General features: G+C 35.8%; 1 pseudogene; it reads left to right on the top strand.

Annotated features, from left to right (window-relative positions):
* Positions 1–2,130, top strand: part of LOC149203533 (transcription termination factor MTERF4, chloroplastic-like) — a 38,868-nt pseudogene extending 36,738 nt beyond the window's left edge.
* Positions 2,131–12,492: the final 10,362 nt, after the last annotated feature.

Raw genomic sequence — 12,492 nt, forward strand, 5'->3', positions numbered from 1 at the left:
CATGCAATGTTATGCATAATAATTTAAACATCTAAAAAATAAAATGCAACATATTCATTAATCTAACCATAATAATTATCACAAATAATTACATATAATGAATAACATATAAAAACACATTATAAACCATACTTTTGTTTTATGAAATTACTAGGTTCCATTTCGCTATAGACATTGTATTATAGTTCTCTCAAAATTCGACACCCTTGAATTTGACTTTTTAAAATCCAATTACTTTATAAATTTTATAAACTCACCAATGTCAGTTTCTTTTAGTAATGCTCTCCATCATTATATTGGTTTCAAAGAAAAATTTATTTTTATATAAATTAAGAATACAAATTAAAATTTTTAACTAATTTTTCTAACAAAAATATCCGTATATTAATGTTATATTATTTGATGTTACAAAGTAAGAGTTTTAATAAGTTACTCTTTTATCGGATCTCGGAGACAATATTTAATTAGCTCAAAATGCTTAAGTTAAAAATTAACTAAATATTCCTATAAAATTTTACACTACTTAAAAACCTAACCAACTACCATCTGGCACATAACTCAATTAAACACTCAACTTAAAACCAAAACCACAAAACTCAACTCATGAATCAACCTAAAACCAAAACATCTAAAACTTATAATGATTAAAATCTTGTACATTAAAGAGGAGTTGTTTGCGATTTTTTTAAGTTTCAGATGTCAAATCCGGAAGAATAATTTGGGTGAAATCTTGATTTGTGTTATTTAAATTAGTTTTTTAATTGTATATATAGATTCAACACCCTGAAAAACCCCTAGAACACTTCTATTGTACAGTGGTTACCCATCAAAGTTATGACTTCAATAAATTCCTACCAAATTTTAGAAAAATTAAATTGGAAAGACCCACCAAAAAACTTCTAAAAAATCACACTAAAAACAACTCGTATTAAAACTACCATTCTTTTAACCCAATCATAATTAATCTAATTATTAATTATTTTAACTTAAATTTATATGTTTTGATTTGAACCATTATTTACTACTATATTATCTTGAGCACAGTCACTTTTCATCAAATTTTAAATTAACACACTTTCCGATAGATGCTACGCCACAAAGTGTTATTCTCAACATCCACCTGAGTTCACCACCATTGATCCAGATATTCTTGATGCAATGAATAGAGGACTGGACATAATATATGTCAAAATAGTTTTTCAAACCTCGATTGATTATCGAAATAATCTTTCGTGACTTTGACCCAGAAAAATGAGGTAAAGACGAATTCAATGGTTGTTTTTCTCGATAAAGCAATACAGTTGTATCGAAAGTTCTATGGTATATATGTTGGGACGACCTGTGTTTGGTTCCCTTTGAACGTAGAAAATAAATCAAATCAATAAATTTGGAGTCATGTATTCTTATGCTTTTTCAATTTTGGTGTTAGCTTCCTGGCCGGACGGAACAAGATTAAGAATTACTAGATCACATGGATCAACCACAATCCAACAACGAGAATCAAAAATATCAGCAGGAAAACACATGGATCTATTTCCATCTATGAGTTGTTTTCATGAAAATAATAGAGAAAACACATTGATTTTCATTTCTTAATATATTTTTATTTGGAAACTACATAAAATTGTTATGGTAACTGAGGGTACTGAATCTGTTATAGTCTCATCTCTCTTTGAACAGACTCATTTTTTTAATTGCATTTTTGTCACAGGGGTGAACATGAAGAATAAAAAGTGTAATGAATTTATGTTAGTAGTAATTGTGGAGATGAAAAAATTTCTATGTTATTGAATCTTGCACGGCTAGATGTTTCCATTGTCTCATATTGGTATGATTCCAATGTTGAGGTTGTTGATAAAGATTGGTAAAGACTTTGTGGACATGCTACTCGAGATGCAGCAGCAGCAATCTGGCAACAATGAGAGTGACAAGATCAAGATCACACCGGAAAATATCAAGGATATTTTGCTTGTATGCCTCCTTTGCCATCACTCTAATTCTAAAACTTGTAATTCAATCCATCAGTTTCTATCAATTCAATTAATGTCTCCTGCTTACATACAGGGCATGTTTGGTGGCGAAACAGATACATTAGCAATTATGGTGGAGGTCACTAATTTTTCTAATTAAAAACAAAACTTTTTTTCAACTCTGGTTTTCAAAAGTTGTTATCATGCGTTTCTAAAATGATTTTGGAGGTGCTCCTGTGAGTGTCGATATCAAAAGAATCTATTGTCACGTCATAAAGGCAGTGAGGACGAGACCAAACATCTGATCATTTGGCTTGTTAACTGCTAAAATGGGTATCCGATATGTTTACTTTTGGAAAGGCGGAGGAGACAAAGCATAAATTCACACATAGAACATGAGCTGCGGCTTTTCTATTGATCACACAAAACATTATTCTTACAATGAACCCAATGAAGGGTATTTAACATTTTCCAACTAGCTACTTGCCTAAAATTTCTTGACATGCAACCACAAACTAAAAGTCGTCTATCACTTGACTTGACTTGACTCAACCACTCAATCACTTAGTTAACGGACTCTCTAAGTTTAGCCAACTCTGGCACATGGGAGTAATTACAATTTCTAACACCCCACCTTAATTACGACCGTATGACTCAACATAACTTAACTTGAATCGATTATCACTTAAACATGCTTGGTGGTCTATGTCTCAGCTAGGCTTACAATGACTCAAGACTTTCATAATTTTTCAATTCTTTTTCTCTTCTTCCAAATTTAATATCCTCGAAATTGCTTCATTCTCTGTTGAAATTTCTTGTTGTAGGTTTTATTTACTTGTTTTTGTTGCAATTTTTCTTTGACTTTTCTTGAATTTGTGCTAAAACACAATTTGATCTTGTCTACTACACCTTCCTCTTTAAACAGTCGTTCAACCATGCATTGTTTCCATAAAATTGCATCTTCAAAAATAGTTTCAATGCATTCATATTTCTCTTTCATATCATTCTTTTCACTTTCATCAGTAGGTACTGCTGCTTTTTTCCTATAATTTGCACACTCAAGATCAATATTCACCATTTCATTCAATTCTTTTATTCTAGCTTCTTCTTTAAGACTCGCATCAATTTGTTCTATTGGTTTCTGAATCTATTCTTCAATGAGCTTCAAATCTACATGGAACTTATTAACAACCTTTCTTTCAACTTCTTTGCCCGTGCTATTATGAACACCTGCATATTAAAAAACAATGTTAAAACCATCTTTAATATGACTCTCTTTAGTGAGAGCTTCCTTCTCTACATCTGCTTTCTTTTCAATTGCATGGAGGTTGTCTTCCACTATTATGTTGTTAGTGGACATTCTCATCAAAAACTCTTCAATCACTTTATCTTGTTCTTGATCATCAACTGTTGCTAGATCAGATACTACTTCACGAGAAGTTCCAACTATTTCATATTTTGCTGCTAGAGTAGCAACTTCACCTTTCAATGCTTCATCATACATGGCACTTACCATATTGCCACAATCAATCCTTGTTTCAAAAAATAAACCACACATAACATCAACATAATGTTCATCCACATTATGGTGGGATATCTGAGCAGGTATGTGCTCATTGTCAATTTCATTGACAATTTCAACTTCATTCTCTACAACCTTCGCTGCATATTCTTCATCCATATGCATGCTTGCATAATGGGTTTCAGTTTTATGGTCTTGACAACCATCATCCACTTTTGAGTGGGGTTCTTCAAGCTCTATTTTCCTCTCAAAGTCTTGTACATATACTCTCATATCTACGACTGACTTCTTTTCTTATGACATAACCTGTTGTTGCATGTCACTCTCATTTATGCCAAACTCTGCCTCCAAGATCTTCCATGCTTCCTTGGAAGTTATAGCTTTTGCTACCTTCCACAAACACTTTTCATGCAATGCATATTTTATAAATTTCAATGCTAAAACATCACATACTGCATCATATGGGTTATTAGATTCATACTCAATTAACTCTTTAGCTCTAAGAAAAGTTAGCATCTTGATAACCCAATGATCAAAATATTCACCTGTAAACATAGGAGGTGGTAGAAGATCAAAGCTACACCAATCATCTTCGATTTCTTGTTTGTCTTCTACTAGACTTTTCAATTCCTCAGCTACGGCCTGAACCTCCTAACCATGGCAACAATCTCTGCCTCTTCATTTTTATTCATTTTTTTAGTCTTCTTCAGTTGTGCTTTGCGACCCATGACTGTTGCCATTCCTTTTCTTATAACTGCTTTGCTGATTGCATAAGGCTTTCTTCCATATTGCCCAAAAAAAATATATATATAATTTTCAATATGTATCTTGTAAAGCACGATCTTCACACAAAAAATTTTCATGCTTGACAATAAAAACAAAAAAAAATTACACATAAACGAACTTTGCATAACCCTAAATTCTCTTACTAATAAAAATCATTTTCCTTATTTTTTATTCCTTTAAAAAAACCCTTCTTTATAAATCTCTCCCAAAAACGCACTCTAAAAAATCCTTTTCCTTTTCTTTTATTCTCTTTAAAAAACCACCTTCATAAATATCTCCCAAAAAAAAAAAACACTCTAAAAACAATCCCAAAATTAATTCAACCTCTTAAAAAAAACACTCTAAAAAAAATCCCAAAATTAATTCAACCTCTTAAAAAAACTTTAGTTTAATAACCTTTTATAACACATGCACTTTAAATCTCTTTTAATACGCTTTTAGAACTTCAAGCCTTCGGCAACCCTTTCGAAAACCTTTTTTTTTTCAAATGCACACGAGATGGTCTTGCACACATGGATTTTAAAAAATATATCTCCTTGTCATCTTCTTGATATCTTGTCCACGCACTTTCTAGTTGAATTTTCGTCCATCTCCTTCCTTTGACCTGGTACGCTATCTTCTTTGCAAACTTGGCTTCGGTGGCTAACTCGGCACCGAATTTTGATGACGGTTATCGCCCTTTAAAACAATCTTTTGAATATTTTTTTGTCGGATCTCTTCTCTGCATGCTCGCTTCGGATTCCGATGCGGATGCGGCGATTGTGGTTGACGCACTTCGGGCTTCAGCTGGCGGCTGCGGCCCTCTATCTATACAGAAAAAATCCGACAAGCTACGGCTTATTGTTCAACGGCCGACCGGCTACGGTTTATTGCTCAATGACTGCGGTGAAACTTTCGACCTTTTAGTTGGTGTTTATGCAAGTTGCAGCTACAAAATTTCTAGTTGTTTTTTTCTGGTTATGATATCAATTTGTTGGAAAAGCAGAGGAGATAAAACATGAATTCACACATAAAACACAAGCTATTGTTTTTCTATTAATCACACAAAATATGATGCTTACAAAGAACCCGCGAAGGGTATTTAACATTTTCCAACTATCTACTTGCCTAAAATATCTTGACATGCAACCACACACTAAAAGTTGTCTATCACTTGACTTGACTCAACACTCAAACACTCAACCACTCAACCACTCAATCACTCAGTTAACTGACACTCTAAGTACTCAACCACTCAATCACTCAATTAACTAACTCTCTATGTTTAACCAACTCTGACATGGGGAGTAATTACAATTTCTAACACCAATCTGGTCATTTATTTGTGCCCTATCAACGCCTGGTAGCGATGTGTCGTTGTTAAGATAGTTTCACGGGAGGGAGATAATAACAGATGTAAGGTGGATGGCAGTGGTTTTGGGCCTAAAATTGCGAGGCGGGCAATATACAGATGTCAAGGTAAGATGAAAAAGGTAAGCTAAATTTGGAGGTGAAATGATTCAAACAAAAAGGCTTATAGACCTAATAATTAAAGTTGTAGTCTAATCATTGCTCTGAAAGTTATGGAAATTTCGGTTATATTTTGAAAAAAATTTGCAGGGAATTTTGGGAATTTAAGTAAAAGTTGTCCAACCTCATAATTTTAAACATAATTTTAAGTGCCATAAAGATTTTTGATGGTGCTGAATCCACCCACCATCAAAAACATAATTCAAACAATGCTTCTATAAAAAAAAATTGAATTTTTTTTGCCTGACCGCTTTTAACCCTAAACGACTCAATAACTAAAAAATAAATCAATTTGTTAAAGGCATCTCTATATCAAGTTATCAACCCAAGGGTGAATGTATCGGTGTTGATTTTTTAGTTTTTCTCTAAGCAGATGGCAACTATGGAGTTTGCAGGAATATCCTTCGTCTAAGTCTGGAGCATGGAGTCTGGATGCCTTGAGTCTAAAGCATGGAGCGACAGGGAAAGTTTTTTTTTCTATGGTAGCTTGCAGCTTGTGGTAACGTGGCTATCGATTCGAGGGAGGGACAGATTTGTGGTAACATGGCGGTCGACTGGGGCATTTTTATCGCGATTGCTGATTGCCGAATATTTGGCAATCAAAAGGACACACGGGTGCCGTCAATTATTTGATCTCCTTATTTGATTTGGGAAGGGACAGATTGACAGTAATGTGGCTATCCATTGAAAAGGATTCTCTCAATATGGAAATCAACCATGACCAACCATGTTTATTTCATGGTTTATAATATTTATCTTAGGGTTTATATACCTTAGATTTATATCTTTATCCCTTGGGTTTATAATATCAATCATGGTCAACCATGTTTTGTAAATTCAATCATGGTCAACCACGATTGAATGTATTATTGTGACAAATATTGTCTCATTGTGAATTTCGCATTGTGAATGTCACGTTGTCACAAAGATTGTGTTGGTATGAAAATCAACCATGGTTAAGAATGGCCAACCATGCTCCAACGTCGCATTGTGACAATGATTATCTCAATATAAAAATCAACCATGGTCAACCATCGTCAACCATGTTGATTTTAGTGTTTATAATATTTATCTTAGGGTTTATATACCTTCGGTTTATAATATTAGTCTCTTACTTTTAATATATTCCCTTGGGTTCATAATCCCTTGGGGTTTTAGTAGTAATCCCTTGCGTTTATTATATCAATCCCTTGAGGTTATTATTATCTTGGGTTTATAATATCAATCATGGTCAACCATGGTCAATCATAGCCAACCATGGTCAAAGTTCGTATTGTGACAATGATTGTCTCAATATGAAAATCAATCATTGTCAAGCATGGTCAAGAATGGTCTACCGTCGCATTGCGACAAAGATTTTCTCAATATGGAAATCAACCATGCTCAACCATAATCAACCATGTTTATTTTAGGGTTTATAATATTTATCTTAGGGTTTATATACCCTAGGTTTATAATTTACATTGCATTGATAAATGTTGTCTTAATATCATAATCATCGTCAACCATAGTCAACCATGCTCAATCATGGTCAACCTTGATCAACCCTAGTCAACCATGTTTTATAAAATCAAACCTGGTCATCCATGGTCAATCATGGTCAACCATGGTTGAAAGTGACATTGTCACAAAGATTATGTTGATATTAAAATAACTAATGGTTAAGCATGGTCAGTCATGGTTGAACGTTACATTGTGACAAGGAAGGTCTCAATATGAAAATCAACCATGGTCAAACCATTGTCAACGATGTTTATTTTAGTGTTTATAATATTTATCTTAGGCTTTATATACCTTAGGTTTATAACATTTGTCCCTTAGGTTTAATATTATTCTCCTGGGTTCATAATCTCTTGGGGTTTTAATATTAATCCCTCAGGTTGATTATTCCCTTCAGTTTATAGGACCAATCCCTTATGTTTATTATTCCCTTATGTTTATAATATCAATCATGGTCAACCATGGTCAATCATGATCAATCATGGTCAACCATGGTAAATCATAGCCAACCATGTTCAACCATGATCAACCATGATCAAATGTGACATTTTGATGAAGATTGTCTCAATCTGAAAATCAACCATGGTCCAACATCACATGGCAACAAAGATTCTCTGATATGGAAATCAATCATGGTGTAGGATGGTCAAGCATGGTCCAACGTCACATTATGACAAGGATTGTCTCAACCATGGTCAACCACGTTTATTTTAGGGTTTATAATATTTATCTTAGGGTTTATATATCTTGGGTTTATAAATTTTATCCCTAGGGTTTATTATGGTCAACCATGATCAATCATGATCAACTATGGTCAATAACCATGGTACATTGTGACGAAGATTGTCTCTTGGTCCAACATCACATTGTGACAAAGATTGTCTAAATATGAACATCAACAATGGCCAACCATTGTCCAACGTCACATTGTGCCAAAGGTTGTCTCAATATGAAAATCAATCATGGCCAACCATATTCCAACGTCGAATTGTGGCAAAGATTGTTTCAATATGAAATTCATCTACGGCCAACCACAATCTTATGCTTTATATACCTTGGGTTTATAATATTTGTCCCTTAGGTTTAATATTATTCCCTTGGGTTCATAATCCCTTGGGGTTTTAATATTAATCCCTTGGGTTTATTATTCCCTTCGGTTTATAAGATCAATCCCTTGGGTTTATAATATCAATCATGGTCAACCATGGTCAATCATGGCCAACCATTGTCAATCGTATCCAACCATGGTTAACCATGGTCAACCATGATTGAATGTCGCATTGTGACAAACATTGTCTCAATATGAAAATAAACTATGGTCAACCATGGTCAACCATATTCCAGCATCACATTGTAACAAAGATTGTCTTGACATGAAAATCAATCATGGTGTAGCATGTTCAATCATGGTCTAACGTCACATTGTGACAAGGATTGTCTCATCCATGGTCAACCATGTTTATTTTAGGGTTTATAATATTTATCTTAGGATTTATAAATCTTTGGTTTCTAATTTTTATCCCTAGGGTTTATTATGGTCAATCATGGTTAATCATAGTCAACCATGGTCACATTGTGACAAAAATTGTCTCAATATGAAAATCAACTATGGTCAACCATTGTCCAATGTCACGTTGTGTCAAAGTTTGTCTCAATATGAAAATAAATCATGGCCAACCATAGTCCAATTTCTCATTATGACAAAGATTGTGCCAATATGAAATTCATCTGTGGCCAACCACAGTCAACCATGTTTATTTTAGGGTTTTTAATATTTATCTTAGGGTTTATATACCTTGGGTTTATAATATTTATTGCTCGGGTTTAATATTATTCCCTTGGGGTTTTTAATATTAATTTGTTGGGTTTATTATTCTCTTGGGCTTATAATATTTATCTTAGGGTTTATATACCTTGGGTTTACAATATTGATCCCTTAGGTTTAATATTATTCTCTACATTGTGACAATCATGGTCACACATGGTCAACAATGGTCAAGCATTGCATTATGACAAAGTTTGTCTCAATATGAAAACTAAAGGGTAGTTTTCATATTTATCCCTTGGGTTTAATATTATTCCCTTGGCTTTTTAATATTAATCTGTTGGGTTTATTATTCCCTTGGGCTTATAATATTTATCTTAGGGTTTATATACCTTGGGTTTACAATATTGATCCCTTAGGTTTAATATTATTCTCTACATTGTGACAACCATGGTCACACATGGTCAACCATGGTCACACATGGTCAACCATGGTCCACCATCACATTATGACAAAGTTTGTCTTAATATGAAAACTGAAGGGTAGTCTCAATGTGTTGGACCCGCTAACATGTCAAGGAGATCTCCTTGGTAAGAAGTCCCAATTAGACCTCAGAACATTTGGTGTAGGAGTCCCAGCAATGTGTCGTAAGGTAATGCCTTGACTGTGATGTCGCACAGAGGCAAGTAAGATAACTCTGTCAGTAGCAAGGGTGCGATTGATGCAATGAGTCAAGGAATGAGTATGAAAGGTTCCAAAATTCCAGTTTGAAAGGGATCAGTCCCAACTCGGCTAAGAACACACAACACAAAGTATATGCACAACTTCCAGCAGAGTAGTCAACACGGATGCAGCAGTCCCAACATACAAGGTAAGATAACATGAACAATACTCATGGATCAGTCCAAGACAAGTGTGATGGTTGATATAACAAGGTTCAGAGAAAGGTCTATCTGATGTCTGATAGAGAAGTTGACACATATGGTGACAACATTAACAACATATGCAACACATTAACAACAACATTCATATAATTGCATACAAATCAGTTCATATACAAGTACGTAAGTTAAACAACATATGTCATTAAGGCAACCGAAGCAGTCCAACTACAATAAAAACATATGCATGAAAATGTTCTACCTTTTAATATATAAAAAAGTGTAAGTCACAATCATACAATACACCATGTAAACCTGCTAGCCCCATCAGTGGAACGTTATAGCCACATCTCCCTGCTCCTCCAAAGAGATGTACTAGCTTCGTGCAGTGGAGAAGCCAAGGCGCATTACAATACTGTCCAAGCCTTCTTCAAGATAGTCTTAGTAGAAGCTTGGCTGACCAAAAGCCTATATAATGAGTTATGAGGACCTATTTATAGCAAAGGGTGGGGTGGCCCTTGACATTCCCCTTTATGACAGTTCAACTACCCTCATGAATCTTTACCTACTCTATGAATATTACATCCAACCATTAACACTTGACTTACACTTGACATGACTCAACATTACAATGCACATGTACTCATGTGAGACAACATGTTGAGCAAGCCTTGTAAGGAATCACTAACACTTGGTCTACTGTGATGAGACCAACTCTTTGACATGCTTGTGATGGTGAAGGTGGTGAGCTGATGCCAAGCTTGTTTGTTTGTGATGGTGTGCATGCACCTCATGGTGACATTTTGCTGAAGCGAACTCTTGCCTCCGTTGCAACCGGTGCATTGGTTCGGCCCCTTCATCCAACTCATATGTGAACATGCACATGGTCTTCTTGGGTATGGTTGAACCGAAAACACACTAATGCATAGTTGTTGCGCTGATCTTCAAGTGTGTGTTGGTGGTCATGCGCATCAACTTTTCGAAGTACATGTTCAGCCCCAGTTGGACTTGCTTCTTATCTTCGCCTTGGTCATTGTGTTGAATGGGTTGGATTGTATGTGTGCACTCAACGACATGCATGCTGCTATATACTTTGCATGCGATCAACAACACTGCTCACCATGTTTGCTATGTGTGAGTTACTGGGATGGATCCTTAACTTGTACTGGCGCAGTTTCATCCATGAGTGCACGTTGCGCCCAATGTTGTTCTTGATCCTGCTACAACTCATTCGTCTATCTGCTCAACTTCATGTTCTTCCTCAGTTGCTGCTTCAACACATGTAACTCCTTATTTGTTCCATATTCTGCCTTCACACGATCTTCCTGTCATAACGTCACTTTATAGTCTGAGTCTCTGAAGTTGCTTTCATTATCAGTGGATCTACTTGATCTTGCAACGTTGCTCTGCCTCTATGTTGTCAACAACCTTTCTCTTGCATTCATCACATTTGCTGCATTTCGGTATGTTTCCTTCAGCTGTTGTTCATGATTTTGCTAACTGTGATGTTTCTGCTTGATGTCCTTGTCCATCAACAACTTGATGTCTTCATGAGTAGGTAAGCACATGGACACTTGATCGACTGCATCCCCAGGCGTGCTCTAAACGGTGTCTTCATATCTGCTCTCTTAGAAGGTGTTGTACCTGTATTGCTGAGAGGCAAATGAACACCTGTGATATCTGGAGACATGGCAACACTCATAGCAAGCAATTTGTCAGTCAAAAACCAAAATGAACATGAGAACTGACTTGCAACATACCTGGGTGAATGATCATGAAGGTTGCCAATTTCAGCCGGGAGTTCAGGAGACCGACTACACAAGGCATAGTCTAAGCTACTGAGAGACTAACTAACTGCTAAAATTGTGCAATGTACAATCCAGTCTGGCTACTAACTGTTAGGGTTTTGCATTGCGCAATTCCAGCTGGGAAGGATTGTTGGCCCAAGGACAGATTTATGCAATTTCTTGGGCCAAGTAGCCACAGTCCTCCATAAATGTGCAAAATAGTCCTATAGGCCAGTGCTGGGAAGGATTGTGCAAATCTGGAGAGGAAGGTCAGCCTTCCTTTCCCATATTACGTAATGCAGCCTTGGTGAACGCAGAGCCTGGGCCAAGGTTGGCCCGACTCGCCGATGGGCAACTGAAAGAAAGTAAGTCAATGAATGCATGGAGACACTAAGTGATAGCTGAATAGATTAACAGTGCATGCAAAACATGAATGAAATATTATGTAAACAGATCAACATGCATGTGGGTGAGGCAGTTCGTCGGTTGGGTGAATGTTCGTGCAAAATAGTTTCATGCATGCGATAGCAATGAGATAGAAATGATTTTTGTTAACATCAAGGTTGTGATGTGCATGCCACAAATCTAGGGGAAGTGACACTTGGTGGGAGGTTTCTGAATTGTTCCTTGCATGTAACCTCCAACTGCTAAACACAGATCGTTGAGACAAGGGATTCCTTTGCATGCTTCCTTGGGAGAAGAAGCCTATGCATGCAACTCTGTTTTTCTTGGTCCCAGATGGAACCGGTCAACTCAGCTGCATATGCAAGCG

Source organism: Pinus tabuliformis, chromosome 2_1 (genome assembly GCF_031772625.1).
Source record: "Pinus tabuliformis cultivar Carrire ecotype Pingquan chromosome 2_1, CPIR1, whole genome shotgun sequence".
In the NCBI taxonomy this organism is placed as follows: Eukaryota; Viridiplantae; Streptophyta; class Pinopsida; order Pinales; family Pinaceae; genus Pinus; species Pinus tabuliformis.